This window comes from Catharus ustulatus, chromosome 6 (genome assembly GCF_009819885.2).
Source record: "Catharus ustulatus isolate bCatUst1 chromosome 6, bCatUst1.pri.v2, whole genome shotgun sequence".
NCBI lineage: Eukaryota > Metazoa > Chordata > Aves > Passeriformes > Turdidae > Catharus > Catharus ustulatus.
The window spans coordinates 18,831,868-18,850,534 of NC_046226.1; the positions used below are offsets into that span (position 1 = coordinate 18,831,868).

Below are 18,667 nucleotides of genomic sequence, written 5' to 3' on the forward strand. Positions count from 1 at the left end.
GTCAAACTTCCCTGTATTTGTTACATTTGAGCATAAGAAAAAAAAAAGAAAAAAGGAAAAAAAGAAAAAGGAAAAAAGGGTGGAAAAAAGAAAAAGGAAAAAAAAAGATTCAGCAATTGTTTCGTCCTGCTGCAGTTTAGGTAGGATTTTAAAAACTGACAAAGTTTATTATTTGTCATAATAAAGTCCTATTTCAGAAACAGTATATGCCAAAGCAATTAAAGTCATTAAAAGCACTCAAGACATTTTCAAATTTGGCCTTTGACATGCACCTCACTCAAGGTCAAATGGTCCTGTGATGGCAGCACTTAGAGCTTCACTCTCTCCTGTGCCCTGAAGCTTTTACTTTGTTTTTAAGCTACTTTCCAGGAATTAATTAATGTGATGGAGTAAAAGAGAATGCTCTGCCATGCCTTTTCACTTCTAGAGCTAACTTGATTTGTTCTTTAATGTTTTCTTACTGACGTTTGTAGATTTGCCTTTGCAGGGACAGGGTTGTAGGACTAAACACATCAATTCTGTCCCTAACAAATTTAGAGTATCTCAAAAGATTTAATGACTGGAAATTGATGTCAATGGCATGTTTTTCTAATAAGAATATTGATTTCATTCTGCTTTAATTATAAGACCCCCAAAATGTCAAACGCTGAACAAACTGCAACTTTTAAATCTGTGTGTTATAAATATGTGTATCTAATGCAAGTGCTTTGTGCTTCAGATTCCAAGACTAAAATTAAAAGTTACATCCTTTTATCTTTTTGTAAACCACATGTTTTTTTGATCTTTGTACAGGATGAAGAAACAATGGCATTTAACATATGGCATGAAAAATTATGATTGAAAATTGCATGTGTAAATATTTCTAATCAAGATGTGAAAATTTCTAGCACAGTACATGGTACGTAGCACACAGTACAAAAACACAGATGTGTAAGTAAGGCTGAAAATTGAACAGTGATGGTGGACTAACTTTATGTTTACTTGTGAATGACAATTTGGACTGAAAGGCACCTATTAGCCCCAACTGATGAATTTAACAGACTGAAAAAAAAGATAGGAAGGGCAATGTTTGCATAGATATGTCAATGCATGATCCAGCTGAACAGAGCATGACTTTATACAGCATTTATAATGTCACCAAAAATCCTTCTACTTTAATTTTAAAGTGGAGACAAAAAAATGCTTTCTTTGAAAAGGAAATGTTCTGTATGTCTGTAACAAGAGATGCTGTAAATATGGTTTAGGATCAAGACAAATGTGTCTTTAGTCTCTTTGCTTTGTGTTCTGCCTGTGTAATCCAGCCACACACACCTGGGGAGGCCTAGGGGCTGCCCTACCCTTTGTGAAATAAAGTCCTAGCTTGTTGCAGGTGGATCAGGTTGAGGTCATGCAGACAGTGTAGAGGAAAAGATACAGCTGAATTACTTATTTATTTGATTTGAGACATTCTTGTGGTGCCTTCTGGATGGAAAATATATTTTCTGATTTCATGATTTCCTTTCTCTCATTAATTTCCTTTTGCAGGTAATCACTTGTGACCCTCTCAAAGGGCCTTTTTAATATTCAAGGCTGTGCTGTCCTGACAGCTGCAGTAAAACAGGAGGGAGAATTTAAACACATTTCTGATACTTCATCTTGCTTACTATTTTCTATTTATGCAGCCAGATATCCACATATGTTAAACCTTGATTCATCATAGTCATATCAGCTGAAATTAAATGACAATTAATATTTATAGGGAGATCTCAAACTCATAATTTATCATCACAAAAAAGTATTATGGCAATTCCATTATTTCTTATAATAAAGCAACATCTGTATTTTGATTTGGTAAGTCCAAGAAGTTTGTTCTGTTTGTGCTGTTGACCAGCTCAAATGAAGTTGGCTTTCAACCAGCAGAACACATCACCAACAAGTCACATTGGGATTAAACAACAGTTCAATAATGTTTCTTCAGTCTGAGGTGCTTGTTTAATCAAAATTCAAGCCAAAGTGTGTTAAGATCCAATGAATGAAGATAAGCAAATAACTAATTTCTGAGACCATTCCCTGCTTGCCAAAAGCTGGGAGCCTAAAACTGCAGAAAAGTCAGATAGCTCTGTAAGGCATAACATGAGCTCCTTGTCACCTCTGGACTGGTCTGCCTTATGGTAGTGTGGTTGTACCTTCCCAAATCTAATGGTGGGCCTATGAGATCCTAATAAAGTCCAAGAAGTCCTAGTGCAAGGTGCTACAGCTGGGTCAGGGCAATCCCAAACAAGGGTACAGGCTGGGACAACTCATTGAGAACAGTCCTGAGCAGAAGCACTTTGGGGATCTGGTGGAGGAAAAGCTGAGTGTGCACTTGCAGCCCATGAAGTCAGTTGAATCCTGGACTGCATAAAAACCAGACTGAGGTCACTCTCTCCCTCTACCCTGCTCCCAGTGGGAGTGCTGCATCCAGACATGGAGTCCCCAATATATGAAGAGTATGGACCTGTTGGAGAGAGTCCAGGGACAGCAACAAAGAGGACTGGAGCACGTCTCCTGTGAAGATAGCTGAGAGAACTGGGGTTGTTCAGTATGGAGAAGACCCCTGGGAAAGCTCTTTGCAGCATTCCAGTACTTAAATGTGGCTTATAAAAAGAGGCATACTGACTTTTTATTATGGCCACATAGTGGCAGGACAAAGAGGAATACTTTTAAAGTAAGAGAAGAGAGGATAGATGTTAGGATGACATTCTTTACTGTAAAGGTGGTGAGGGGCTAGAACGAGTTGCCCAAAGAATTTGTGGGGCCCTAAGCAACCTGAATTTAGTGGGTTGCAGCCCTCCCATGGCAGAGAGGTTGGAGGTAAATGGACTTAAAGGTCCCGTCCAACCCAAAACACTCTATGATTCTATGATTCTGTGATTCTGTGGTTCTATGATAAAAAGTTCATCATGAATTCTATGAAAATGGGGCTTCCACTATTATGAAATGTGTAAATTGTTTAAAATTTAATTGTTTAATACTTGAGTTCCTAAAGCTAATTTATGTTAAAACAAGACTGACAAATTTGAACAGATGCCTCTGTATTTTTATTTCAGTTTCCATTGGTACTAGGTAGAGTCATATATAATACATAATTATTAAAATATGCTGTCAAGAGCTTTCAGGAGAGTAGACTACCAAAGATTTATATATGCACATCTGCCAGTTTATTTTGGTTCAGGATGCATAAATAAAGGTGCATAAAGTGCAGGGAATATAACATGAGTAAACGAAAAGAAGGATTCTCATAGGTAAAGACTCCTCTTGCAGTGTTCTGTGCATCTCCTCTGGGCTGTATGTATCAGTCTTACAGAGGCATCTCATGTGGAATCATACCAAGTGAGGCCTTCAGAGGGAAAAGCTTCTCCAGAGAAGAAAATTCCACAACAAGTTGTTATTCTGAAATGAATAGTTTTCAGCTACCTGCATTGTTGAATGAGCACACTTTATTAGGGGTATTAAAATATTAATATCTATGAAAACCAACACCTAACAAACTGGAAACTTCTCACTATGTTTATCTCATCACTTGCATCTAAGGCAATATACAGGATTGCATCATGCTGGTTACTAAATCTAATAAAAGTGGTGGCAGTGGCTGACTTGGGTAGGCAAATGTCAAAGGCATTGAAAGCAGTAGACTGAGTTACTTGTTTTTCATGTGATATTTAGTGAGACAACTAAAATAACAAAATATTTCTTACAAATCAGAGAAAAGTATTTTCACTTGTGCACATTTAAGGATGTGCTTGTAACTACTGATAAAATACACTTCACATAATCCTTATTTTACTGCAAGTATGAGTAATGAGTGAAGCTCAAATGCAGTTATTAGGTTTGGTTTGGTTTGGTTTGCTTTGCTTTTGTTTAGCACTGAAATTTAAGGTCTGATATTTGGATCATTAAGTGTTCAGATTTTCTATTGAAAAGTGAGATGAAGCACTACATAGTTCGAATTTTGAAGCTGCTATTCTCCTGTTGTACATTTTTAGCCTTCTTCATTCACCCTTCTTCCATAGCTATCAGGATTTAGGACAAACCTGGGTGAATATTTGTAGCTGAGTAGAGATGATTCAAGGTCAGATTAGCTTGGGAGGAGCAGGGAGAAATACAGCAACTGAATTAATATCTTCATTTAAATATTTTTTCAAATTTTATTTTTAGTGTTTTCAATGCTAAATAAAAGTTGCCCAATTAAATTAGTAAATGGGCTTGGTGGGAAACAATGTCTACTTCTATGAGCTATATCTGTGTTGCTGTTGAGAGCTTTATGAGGAAAGTTATTTATGTTCTGGGTGCTGCAGTATGGTGGGAAATGCCTAAGCTTGCCTGGGTCTAGTTAGGGTCATATTAGAAGCCAGCTAGACACAGCAACCCACAGCTCAGTGAAAGTGCTTTCAAATTGCACAAATCTGGCTATATAAATGTTTCCCACGTCTTGATCAGAATCTATATTTACATTGTGAGAAAACAATATGAAAGTACTGCAGATACTGCAAGGGCAGATGAAGAATGTCTTCGTCAGAAACATGGGTTGATCGATGTTAGCTAGGGCCAGATTTTGAGGACACCATAACCAGTGTGAAATACCTCAGTTAAAGCAAAGATCTTAGGTAACCAAAAATGGCAGATTTGAGGTAAAAAAGGAAATATTTAAAGGCTTTTATTTTAAAAATATCATTTATCTGTTTTCTGTAGCTGCTAAAATTTTTACAGGGAATCCTCTCCTTTCCCTTTCACATTTTTAAAGTATTGCGATGGCTATCCTTTTTGGAGGAAAACAAAAAAGATTCCTTTTAGAGGGCTAGAAGAGTCTCTTGTTTTTACATTTGAGTAACTTTAACAGGACTCCATTTTCCCAAAGAAAGAAGGCAAGTGTAAAAACTGTTTTAGAAGGCAGCTAAAAAGATGAAAAAACAGCTTCTGTCTTTCTCAGTGACCTTTTCCAAATTTTACTCTTAAGGTGTCACAGGTATAAAACATGACTTTTTCATTCAGTCCGAAATGGGACAAACCTGAGCTTAGCAAAGTTATTTAAGCTGTTGTTTTCATTTGGTACATATTTTTGAGAGGAAAGCTGCAGGAGGTACAATACTGGTCAGGTCAATCAAGTCTTTATTAAAGTGCATGGGAAATGGAAGATAGAGACAAGAAAGTGTGCTAAGACAGTCAGAATGTCAGTGCTGGGGAGAAAAGGCTCCAGATTTACTTGCTTAGCAGAGGATTTAGTCAAAACCTGGACTGTTGGTGAGGTCATTTAAGCCTGACTCCTTTGTCTGATCTGCCCAGGCCATCATGAGGGTGATAAAAGCTCAGCAATATTACAGTGGCTTGTGAGGTCTCAGAGGAAGTTTGGTGACAGCTGTTACAGAGGAACTGGCTCCTTTCAGCTCCTTCCTGGTGACAGTGTATGTTTTGTATCTCCTTGCTGGCTGGTTAAACTCAGGAGCCTACTAAGAAGTTGCGGGTAGAATCACATATTTTCTTTGTGTTTTTTTCCATGATGTTAAAGTAACATCCCTTTGCACTTGTTACTTGTGTGTTTTACTGGAAAATGTCTTGCAAAATTTCTTCTCAGTATAGTTAAGAGATTTTAGAGCATATTTAATGGTTTCCAAGCACTGAAAGAATATTAAAGTTGATCTGGTTAGCTACAGAAAAGTATTGGCACATATTCGGATATCATGAAGCATTCTATTAGTACTCTTTGAAACCAGAGAAGGAGATTTATAAACTTTTATTCTAAATAAAAATGAACTTAGCAAAACTGAAATGAACAGGGAATGGCATACTAAAGAGATTACAAGCAAAAGGCTAGCTCAGAATCTTAAATTAATTTAACAAAACTCAGTAAGGTGAATTAAGTGGCCTATCAATATCAAATCAACATGAAAGGAAAGTAGTTCTATAATGCCTTTCATGGTATACTCTTTAATATGTGATAACCATATTGGAAATTCATTAGTATGCAGAAAACCAAGAGAAGCATATGGAAATACATCCTTCAAAGGACTATCACACAATAAATTTTACAAAAGGCATAAAATATCTTTAGGATGAATGATCACTATGAAAGTAATGTGCACTAAAATTGTAGGAGTGGTATTCACTCATTAGTTGTATGAAGCCATTAACTGCACAAAATCATTCTATTTTGCATAACCATTTGTCAAATAAAATCATTAGCTCCCTCCTAAAATTGTTAGAAATGTGAAATGATTTTTCAAAAAAACCCATTAGTTACAGGGTATTACACTATAAAAATCAGTAGCATATTACTTCATCATTTTCTGCATAAAAATGTCTAGTTTATGCAAAATCATTTATGTTGATAAATAACATTTTAAGTAGCCTTATTGTTTGGTAGTCAGGATGTTAGCTGTACAGTTTCAATAGTAATTTTTATGGCCAAGACATTTATTAGTTATGAAAAACTCTGAAATGAACTAGAACAAACATTACTTTCTACCCTGCTAAAATTGACAGTTTTAAAAAGCAATCTTGTTTGCCATAAATGTACTCTTAGAGTTTTAAATAGTGGCAGCTGTTCCCATTTATTTACCATCATTTTTTTGCTATTTGAATTCTATTCACTACATCTTTCAGGATCTCATTCTCACATTCTAAGCTAAAATCAAGGAAAAGCTTTCATAGCAGTGTTTTTGATCATATCACAGATAGTTTTATATAATTGTACTAGGAAGAGTAATTTACACATCAGAATGGAACACATCATCCAGTTCTCTCAGAAATCAGTAATCAGAAAACTTTTAACCACATCAGGATCAGTTAATTGCTGGAAGTGAAATATTTGGGAATTCAAACTTGTTCTCTAGCATGAAGGGGTCTCTGTAAGAAACACAGGAAGATGTCCAGTGCTGGGGAGGAACACCCACAGATTTCTAATTCATAAGACCTCTGTCAAGGAAAGGAGCCCTCTTGAGCAATGTTTGTTAAAGGCCAGTTATTTTTGCTATTGTATTATCCAGTTATATCATCAAACATCATTGTGTACGGCTCTGTAGAAGCAGTAAAACTGTTTTTCTTCCAAGGAGTCCCTAGGCCAAGCTGTGCCTACTGTTGCCAAGCTGTGTAAAAAAGGACAAGAGAGAAACAGGTAACATAATGTACACTGACCTCTCTATTACAGAAGGAATCCATATCTTGTCAAAACCATCAACTTTCCTTGAACAACATTTGTGGTGTGTTTACCCTGGTCAGAAAGTTGCAGCTGCCCAGCTGCTTGTTCACTCCCTCCTCCAGTGGGGTGGGGAAGAAAATCAGATGACTGAAAGAGAGAAGCAACTCATGGGTTGAGATAAAGATAGTGTAATTAATGAAAGAAAGAGAAAAGTGAAAAAAAGGCAATAGTTTATCTTGCCCCACAAGCAAGACCAATGCCTAGACGGTGTCTGAGCAATGACTGCTTTGGACAAGCTACATCCACAGCTCCTGTTGTTGAGAATAACATTACATGGTAGAGTGTAACTGACCCTTTGGTCAGTTTGGGTCAGGTATTCTAGCTTTTCATTGTGCCTTCCCAAACTCTTGTCCACATCCTGCCTACTCACTGGGGGTTTAGAGTAACAAACTCTGTCAGAGAAAGACTTGTCCTTGTGTAAGGACTGTTCAGCAATAGGTAACAGATTTGTATGTCATCAACACTTTTATTCACAAGTCCAAAACACACCAACATACGAGCTGTTATGAAATAGCTAACTCCAATCCAGACAGAGTACATCACTACATCAGCTGTCTAGCAAAACTGTTTTAAAAAGACAGCACACAAACCAGAAAAGAAATAAAACACTCATCAAACCCAGAAAAACCTGCTCCAAATTCTCACCCCTAAAGCTAGGTTGCAGTATTTTCAGGAGGCATGGCCATTGACTCATTCTATTCATGGTAAAAATTAAGAGCTTAAGACAATGGTTTCCCCCTATCATTTGGTGTAGCTTTAAAATAGTAATACCAACTAAAAGTCTGTCTTCCAGAAATGTTTAAAGTGAACACAGAAGTTCTGGTAATTTGCTCTAGGTGGGTAATTTCTGATTAAGGCCTAGGATGTGGATTGATTTTGGTTTCTAAGGTTAAGAAAACAGGATTTTTATTGGAGTGATAAACTAAAGTGATTATTAAGCTGATCAAAGGAGCATTTTCTTTCAAAAACTATAGTATATGTTCTCTTCCATCCTCTTTCTGTCAGGTGATTTGTTGTTCTCTTTGGGTCTTGATGCTGCATCCATTCTCTGGGATTTCTGAATTAGTGGAATTAGTGTCAAGAGCCAAAATGGTGATAGAACACCACTTCATTGAGATCATCTATCTACAAAAAAGTGGAGCAGAGATGGCCTCTAACCCTTCTGTCTGTTTAGGTGTCTTTTCACTTCTGCATGCTCTTTTATGAATTACTTTGTCCTAAGTCTCCCAACCCCGAATTGCTGATTATGTGGACAATCCACCCATGTATTGTGAAGGCACTGAGTTACTTGTCACAGCATGACTTGCTTTTTCCAACTGTGCAAATTCTTGGCAACAAAATAAATCTCATCCTGAAGAGCAATCCCAAGGCAAATCTTTCCTCTTATGATAGCAACTCACTGGAACTTAAGTTTTATTTTTATTGCTACAATTATTTCTGCTCTAAGAAGGATTTCAGTTGCATACAGATATGCACAACTCTGATTACACAATTGCTTCAGAAAGTAGAGGGGAAAAACCATGGGAGAGAGCAAGAGAGTGAGAGAGGAGACAGAAAGTATGAGACTAGGGAGGCAGTTCCTCAGAGACTTTCAACAATTCATCCTGAACACGTAAATGACTCTGGTGTGCAGAGCAGCTGAGCAACTCAAAGTAGAAAGCATAAAAATCAATATGCCTTCCCCAAGCTATTATAAGCACTGTAGTTATCCCCCTCTATGTAGCAAACAGGAGCCACATTTTTCAGTAAGAAACCTGTAATGCCAAACAAACATGTTCCCTTATTTTGGTGCTTGGAAAAATCTCTTACTTTTTAAACTTTTGTGATATGTGTCTAGCCAAACTCCTGGCTCTTGGAATAAGCAGACATGTTACTACATTCTCCAGGTAAACTCATTTTTTTCAACCTTGATCTTTGTGATAAATTTTACAATTTTTATTGTCTCTTTCAGCCTCATTCTAGAGGTCTTCATCTTTAAGGAGTCTTTCAAGTGACACTGATAATTGCAGTTTTTCTCCTCTGAGTGTCATCTATACTGCCTACAGTCTATTCCTAATTAAATGATTTTCCTCACTAAAACCCGAAACTCATATTATGAATGTGATTTGATGTCTATTAGTTCTTCACCCTTCCTGAATTTTTGCAATCTGTAACTTTACCAGATTATAACTTATATAGTTTCTGAGGCCCTGATGATGTCCACGAGGACAGAAAACACTTTGAAAGAATACCTGAAATATGTTTCTCAGAACTACCAAATTGTAAATAATACAGAAAAATCTTAATTGTGATTTAAAAAAAAAAAATAGGGTTACAAAAATTTTGAAAGGACATTGCAATACATTCACCACTATTGCTGATCGGTGTTTGTCTACATTTTTCCTAACACAAAAATTTTCTTCACAGGAAGTGTTGCAAAGCATTGGAACAGATGACCAGAGAAGTACTTCAGTTAAAATCTCTGGAAATATTTGAAAGAGGTATAGAGGTGGTAACTGGGGACATGGTTTAGTGGTGCATGTAGCAGTGTTGGGTTAATGATCTGACCTGAAGGTATTAGAGGTCTTTTCCTAAATCATTCTGTGATTGTATGATTATAGCAGCCTCTCTTCCTTTCTGATGGTTATTCTGTAGCATTCTTCAGATATTTTCCCAATGTTTGAATCTTTAATGTTACTCAATTCCCTCTTTTTGTGCAATTTAAGCTTGTCATTTCTTGCCTTGTCATAAATGATCCGTAGTCTCTATGTTCTTACCTTGTGTAACTGTCCCATGTGGGTTTCCAGAGTAGGTGAACAACAATTATAGATTTTGAAACTTCATATTTCAATTCTTTCTTGCTATTTTTCCTCCTTCACATTTTCTGATGCTTATCACAAAGTAATTGCAACTCAACTACGTAAGGCTGCTTGCAGTGGAGTGGCTGCTCTAAGTTGGCCCTCCTTTGAAGGAGGGATTGAATTTCATGACCTTTGGAAGTGCTATTCAATCCCTGACATATCTGATAGCCACAAGTCAAATTCAAAGATCTTGCTCCAAAACACAAGAGTACTGAAGTTTTTCAAAGTATTTACGCCTTTGTGCCATACACAAACTACTATCTGGGGTTTTTTGCCTTTAAAAGACTCTCTCTAAACATATAAAAATATATTCTTAAAAAAAAAAAACCAACAGAAAACAAAACATTATAATTTCAATCTTTCTCAGCATGAAAATTTCAGCTCAAATTCTCACAGGCTGGGAAAATTAAAACCAGCTAAAATATGGGTACCTATAAAGGGAAAGTGATGTACAACTTAAGTAATAAAGAACAAGTCTCCACCACTATTTTGAACTCATTATTTTAATTAAAAAAGGTCTTTCATATCAAAGGAAAAATGAAATACCTGTCCTCCCTCACCAACCTATAAGATAATCAGAACATGTGACATCATATTTTAAATGCATTCTTCCACATCATGTGCAGGTTATCAGCTGAGTTCTGCATTATTCCCAGTAGCTTAGGTTGAACTTAATGATTGTCTAATGTTGCTATGGTTGAATGCCCTGGTGTGATATCTGTGCATGTGGCAGAAGTGGTGATGAACAAGTAATATTTTTATTGTCCCATGTGTCAGTGTTTTATGTGCATTTTTTATTGCTGAGGAGGGTTCTGCAATGAGGCTGGACTGTAAAACCTAGCTCTGCCAGGTTTCCCATCTCCTGTAGAGGAGAGGTCCATCAATCACATCTGATAGTATTAAGTGTCAATAACTCATGGTTTGTATATTGGTAACATCCTAAGAGTTATATTTAAAAATAAATGCCACGAACTTTTCAGTCACTTTTAGTTTGGGAATTGGACTGTGTTTATAATCAGCCTAGTATGCACCATGACCTTCATTTAAAATGTTCTGTCATCCTGCAGCAATGCACTGTTTGATGATTGATTCAGATGAAAAGCAAATCCTCCCCCAAAATCCAAGTTTTGGTAAATTAACTGTTTTTTCATGGGAAAACCAGATATAGATCTTTGGGCCAAGATCAGTACACCATTCTGCAATACACTCACATTTTCTCTAATTCATGGGGAGTAGATATGGTCACGTATTGGGGATTTAAGAACCCATAGAACATGGCTATATGTATGTTCTACAAATTTTTCTACACCCTTTCTCTGGTCAAACTTCAGCTTTTTATTCCATCAATCCTGGATCTATAATGCACAAACCAAGAAAACTGCAGCTATTCTTTCATACATCCTAGTGCCATTGATCCACAAAGTACAAAGGCATGAATGGCATCTTTATAATGAAGAAATTTTATCCTTAAGGGCTTTAAAGGGATTTCATCCCTTGTTTTGGTAGTGTAACATTTGTTTCTTAATGTTACTTGAGCTAGGTTAATACCACTTAGCTAGGGATTTGGTTATTAGCATGCATGAGTGGAATAAAAGATTTTGCCATACCTTAGGCATCCATATCAAAGAGTAAGTCCAATGACTGTTCTCATAAGCTGTAATTCTTGTAATTCTTTCCTCTTACTGAAGTAGATTATGATTAATTCCCTTTGAGAAGACACAAGAAGTGTCCCTGCCTGTAAAATCAAGTTTCCTGGGGCAATGCTATTGGTTATAGGTCCTTAGTTGCAGGTCTCATATAAGATTCTTGTATTTATGTAAAGGTGCTGTGTACATTTGGATTCTAGGGGTCTGTGTACCAGGTTCTTGAGCTATAGAGTGCTTTTACTGACATCAGATGTGAAGCATTCAGATAGGTTTGCATTCAGTCAAAGCTCATCACAAGTTAGCTTGACACTTTTTGGGTAATGTGGTTTGAAGGTAGTGAAGGTCGATCTTGTAGAGTGCAGAAGTGGCATGTTTGAGAAAGATAAGCACTAAGATAAGTACTATTCATGAGACAGTCAATTGAAATGTTAAGAAAGGGAAGGTCACTGAAGGTTTAAAATGAGATTCGAAGTTTTGCTTCTTCTTCAGTATGTGAGAGATATGCATATTTACATTTTTTGTCCCAGTTGCACACAGATAGCAATTCAGATTTTTTTTTCAGCATGTGTAGCCCTTCAGTGAACAGCTTGGACATCATTGTGCTTATATAGACAGCACTGAAAGTTTAGAGTTCTTAGGAAATGATTGTGTGCTTTAAAAAAATAGCATTTTAGAACTCCATGTTATATACTCAAGCTCTAATCTAGCCTGTAGTCTGGTGGTAGGCTGTGATGTCAGTCATGTTAATTGGATCCTGGGACCTGTTTGGTTACTTTTAAATCCAAGTGGGTTAAGGACAATCATTAAAAGGCAAAGGCCATGAATACCTCTTCCACATATTTCAGTTACTTATATCTGCTTCACTTCTAAAGCAGATCTGTATTTCCCTGTCATCTGATTAAGCTTCTTAACTTGCATACTATGTCCTGCAAGAGCTGACTATTTGTCTATAGACAATTCCAGTGTGGCCAAATGCAGATGCTGATATTTGGTTTGGAGATGTGAGCACATTCAACAGCTAGTAATGTCAATATGCAGTCATGGATAATAGCTCTGTTGTCATGCAGATCAAGGGTGCCAAATGCCCCACTTTGGCCTATGTGAGTTGGCTACCAGGAAGATGTGGCAATTATCTTAACAAAGGTTCTTAAGACTTAAAATGAAGCGATTTTAGACTTTTATTAGAAATACATGGATCCAGGGTCCCTACCGAGTTTTAGGTTTACTTTTGTTCTTAGTGTCAAGCAGGAAGTCCATAGGTAATGTCTTCAAATAATTTTTTAGAAAAATGCATCTGCTGCCAGACACAAAGTTTAGGGGTACATTAGCTCCTGTCAGCCGATCTCAAGATTTGCAAAATCAATATCTGTGTTCCAGGCCAGTAAGATTTAAATGTATGAACATTATGAATTTACATTTGGAAGCATATACTTGCTTCATATGTGCCTTTAACATACAGTAAATATATGTGAAGTCACTGAATATAATTGCAGAAACAATCTGCAAAAGTTGTCTGTACAAGCCAGAAGGATTTTAAGTATGAATATTGATTGCTGTCCTTTGCTTACAAGTGCATAGTGTCAGCAATTAGTTTACTACTCCTGATGCTTAGCCTTTCCCTGTCATGGGATTCTTGACTTATACAGTAAAAACCTGCCAGCTCAAGATCTATGAGCTCCATTTGGGACCAGAATGCTGGATAATGATATTTGTTCATAGTGTTTGTCACTGTTTGTGAGCCTGCTTGAGCAATTTCTCTGGGAATACAAATTATATTGGTTGTGCAGTTTGCCAGCAGCATCCTGTGCATGGTAATGACATGCAAAGTTAGCAGAAGCACAAACCAAAGATGTACTTGGACCGTGTTATAGGACTCCTGTTTGCAAAACACATTCTATACCAGGGCACTAGTAGTCCTACATGTACCAATCATGGCATGCATTTTCCAACCTTCTCTGTGTAGTGCAAAACACATTATTTTATTCACAAAAAAATATTTTGGATAGAACAATGTTTTTTTAAAGAAAAACGTCACAGAATTTGGGTACAAATACATAATTACATAGCAATATTTTAACACATTGTCAAATGGCTAGTGGAAGGACAATGATTTCTTGGTGATATTAACAAAGAGAAGAACCAGAACCTAAAAATAATAAAAAAATAAAAATGTAAACATTGCTAGATTGTGAGCTTTAATAACACTAAATGTTGGTCATGGAATATTCATTCTAATAATGGATATATACAGTGACTAGTCAAGGGCACTGTGGATAGGTGGCGATTCCAGCTTCTTGCAGCTCTTACCTTATATTATGCCATCTTTCATAGAAGTAGTGTTAAAAACCTGCTGCTGAATGGTCTCAAGGGGATTACAAAAGGATAGCAATATCCCCTGGGATTAGACAATAGTCAATACCATGATATTGAAACTTTAGTAATGATGATTTTCTTCCTTTAAAAAAAAGATTGAATTCCGTTCCTCCTGTTCACAACAACATACGCTGACTGTTTAGCTCAGCCTCACTTTTCAAGTCCATATTAATGGCATTTTATGTAGCTGGTTTAGACAATAGCCAGAGGTTAAGTGACACAATCTCTATAGTTAATAATGGTGAACAAAGTGTTTTCAGCTGCAGTTTGGTCTATGAGGTTCATTAGCAGAAATACTTTCCTAGTTTACTTAGATACTATAGCTATGGTTAAACATTTGGGTACAGTTTATGTCCTCACTCCATTAACAGATTTATCCTGTGCTGTGCCCATGTTTTATTCCAGCTGGTGTGGGAGATTGCAAGAATTGAGGGACTGGTGATGAAATTTATTAGTGACTGGAAATACTTCTGCATGAGGAAATTGAAAAGTTTGGCACTCCTTAAGAAAATAAATGAGAGAGTATAGAAAGCAATAAATGAAAAGGTGCATTGCTACTCCTCATGGGGAATTCCCATTATCTCACCAGATTAGCCCACCACACTGCTGGCCTGTGGAGGTTAGAGTCTATAGAGGTGATTACAACCAACATTTCCATGAACTAAAGTAGTGCATGTACAGATTCCCAGTATAATTTCCAGAGAAGCTGCCTGGTTTTACCCCTGTGTACTTCCATACTCTTTCACTGTAAGGCATGTGTATCGCTAATATGCATAATAATAATAGTTTGCATGTACAATTTTACACTTGTGTACCTACTGTACTGAATGAGAACTGCCATCAGCTGGACTTTCATAAAGATCTGGATCTGACATAATCAGGCAGTGGTAATTTATGCCTAAATATTCTTCAACATTCACTTGATTACCTTGTACAAAGAAAAGAGATATAAGGTTCTGCTATTCACACAGAAATGTAAAGCAGTCTTTTCATTGCTTCCTGAACTCTGCTTTTCATGTTTTTCCCTACTATTCTTTCCCTTACATTGATCAAACTTGGAGTGCACTGATGATTCCTGCTTGCCTTAATCATCTTTTTTTAGCTCTTGGAAAAGGCTCCAATGGAAATCTTTTCTACTAGTGGTTGATAAAAGGGAGGTTTGGTTGTGGCCATACCTGGAAACTGTGTGACATTCCTGCAGGTCAGGTGGCAAATCTCCATCCAAGAATAAATTTCATTTTATGCTTTGTGGCAGCACAAAATGGGCTCGAGGCAAGAGAGCTCAAAACATATATAATTTCAGATAGAATATATTTAAGTATAATTCAATTAATCATAGAGAATTTTCCAAGTCTTTCTCTATATTGAATTTTCTATTGAAATTTTCCAGAACAAATTAGTGTGCTATTAGACATGTTAAATAAAATGTGATCAAATCTTCCTGTACCACATTTCTGCTGCCCATATAAATCCAACTGACCTGTTCCCAAACAGCTGAATGCTCTTGCTGTGTTACTGTCTTCTCTACTTATTATCTGAATAACTAAGCCTAAGGTTTTCCCAGTGTCTGAATGGAGCATAACAATGACACCTGTACAGTGTCTGGAAGGGCCACCTAGGGGTGAAGGCACCGGGGCACAAGAGGCTGGACACAGGCTGAAAGAAGACACAGGAGCCCTGGCCAGCTGTTCCTGTTGAGTCTCTCCAGAATTAAGCAGCATGTGAGCCAGTTCCTGGCAGTGTGGACGACTGAAATTCAACTCTCAGATTAACAAAATGATAAATACATATAAACCTCAGTGTTCATTTTTCATATTTTCTGCCAGTTAGTAAAACATTTCCATTCATATTGGAGAGGGAAAATAAATAGTGAAGGAGGCTACCATGTCTGTTTTAAAATGAAAAACATTTACTAACTAGTTTGGAAACAAAACACATAATAAATGCTAAGTTGAAGTTCTGTTTCTCTTTTCCAGTGTGATGCTAATGACTATTTCTTTCCTTTGCAGCTTCCCCTCTTGGCATCGCCTGCCTTTTTCTCATTTCCCTCTTCTGTTCTTCCATTTTTCTTGCCTCCTTCTCTCATCTTTCTATGAGCCATGTTCTTTCAGATGATTAGGGTCAGTTTTTTTCCACCTCCACGACAATGCTTTTGTAGGTATAATTACAGGTATGAAACCTACACCTGTTCTTGAGTCCTTCCATTCTCTTTTTAACTCAGTCATATTCGTCTTCAGTCTCAGACTCAAACATGCCTAGGGAAAATAAAAAATTCTAAAAGAAACAAACTTTTAAATGACAAACCCAAACAAATTTGCATTCATAGCAAACAACTTGTGCCCCAGAATACAAAAAAAAAAACCAGCCAAGAAAGGAAATACTAATAACAAACAAGTTAATCAAACAGAAGAAGAAAGGGAAAAATACCTGGAAATAATGATCAGCTTTTGAAGAGCTTTGATCCCTCTGTCTCCATTGGCAGCTTGCAACATAAACAGTCTTCATGTTTATAAACATGATGCATCAAAGGCAAAACTCTCACCTAGATGTATTGACTTGCTTTGCCAATGGTCCAAAATGCTGAGATACACTCTCCTCCAACGAGGTCACAACATCTGTTGACCTCATAAGGTTTTTAAAATTTCTTTTGAATTTTGTGGTGTCTAGATATGTATTTTTTTTTAAAGTTTTTCTTTGTGATTAAAGCAGCTGTTTGATAGTTTTTTATGTTTCTTTTGGAATTTACTAGACTGTAGTTAAAAAGCTGAGTAAAAAACTTTAAAGCTGTCCTTAATCATGGATACTCCAAGAAAAGACATCAATGGTTTTGAAATATTTTACATTATAGAATACTGTATTATTTACAGCAAACTCTCTCCTTGTAGCAGAAATATATGAGAAAAAAAGTACATTAAATATCTTTAGAAAATAAGCTGAACTCAGAGATCCTGACAGGAATCTCAAATGTAGGATTATAACAGAACTGATATTTATGAATTCATTACATATTTAAGAATAAATATTGTGTGAGAGGCCATTTTTAGGCACTTACCAGTCTGGGATATCAATATGGATGACTGAATCTGCTTACTAAATGTTAACCCTATATTGCCTCAGTAGCCTAGAGATTATTTTTGGCTGCCTTACCAAGCAGGTAAGGGGAGCAACTCTTAACACCCCACATCCTGTTTCCCTGGTGGAAACACAGACAAAATGAACAATTCTAAGGACTGTGTTGAACCTGAAAGATTTTGGATCTGGAGCTTTAGTTCTTCTGATTGTCATGGAAACTGTAGGTAAACCAGCCCTAATTAGCTGAGCTCTCTGCAAATCCTGCAGAGCAGCAGAATAGTGCATGAAAAGCTTCTGTTTGGAAGAACATTTTTTAAGTTAGTTAAATCTCTAAAAGATGAGAAATTTATTAATAAAATTATTTTTATTTTATTTTTAATGTAATTTACTCATACAATCAGTGTGGAAGCTGTGTGTGTAATTTAAAACAGAGATCACTAACCTGTTATCTTAGGCATTCAGTTTAAGCATAATGACTGCTGTTAGTGGTTTGCAAGCGAAATGAATAGAACAGAATAAGGGAGGCTGAAAGGACCCAAGCATCCTGAGTTTTATTGATGGGAAGTATACAGACATTAAAGTATTTGCCTAAGGACATATTAGGAAAGGATGATTGCTGTTTAATGAATGTTTTTGCTTTTGTGTAACTCAGTCGCTTTATACTTCAGTCAGCTTTGATCAGTTGATATCAACATTACTCTTTAAGACATGTGAAAATAACTCATGCAGGAGATTTTCTGAGAATATCAGGCAGGTCTTGTGGAAGAACACAAAAGTCCTAGCTTGAAGCGTGTCAGAGTCCACAGTGCTAAGAATAACCTCTTGAGCTTTTTTCCTTTTACCTTGAACTATCACAATCATTAGTGTGATGCCTAGGAAGATGAGTGGATTTTCTATTTATGTATTTTGGCTCCTAGTCTATCTAAACAATAACTCTTAACAGATATTTCCTACAGCACTTGGTCTGTTCAGCCTGGAGAAAGAGAGTGAGGCGAGACCTCACTGCAGTTACAACTTCCTCATGAGCAGAAGAGGAGCAGTAGAACTGACTGCTCCTCTTTGGTGCCCAGTGACAGGACTGAGGAAACGGCTGAAGCTGTGTCAGGGAAGGTTTAGGTTGGATATTAGGAAAATGTTCTTCAGCTATAGGGTAGTTGGGCACTGGAAAGGGGTCCCCAGGGAAGTGGTCACAGCACCAGCCTGCCAGAGTTCAAGAAGGGTTTGGACAATGCTCTCAAACACGTGGGGTGACTCTTGGGGCTGTTCTGTGCAGGAAAAAGAGTTGGACTCAATGATTCTGATAGGTCGCTTCCAGCTCAGCATATTCTGTGATTCTGTAACTTTGTGTTCAAGAAGAGCTGAAATTAAGTGCACAGGTATTTCCTTCACTTTTTTATGGCATAGGAGAACATGGGAGGGAAAACAAGCCAGACCTGCAGCAGCCAGGGGTAATCAAACACAGAGGTGTTTTCTTTGAGGTTTGGCTTCATAAGATGCAAACACACCTTGAGGGCATATATTGG

At 36.9% G+C, this 18,667-nt stretch overlaps 1 long non-coding RNA gene across 1 annotated transcript; it reads right to left on the reverse strand.

Moving 5' to 3' along the window:
• Window positions 1–15,942: 15,942 nt before the first annotated feature.
• Window positions 15,943–17,260, reverse strand: LOC116998318. The gene is made up of 3 exons (XR_004418348.1): window positions 17,125–17,260; window positions 16,500–16,554; window positions 15,943–16,327 (listed from the first exon to the last, which is right to left on the reverse strand). It is a non-coding gene; the product is annotated as an uncharacterized LOC116998318 (long non-coding RNA).
• Window positions 17,261–18,667: the final 1,407 nt, after the last annotated feature.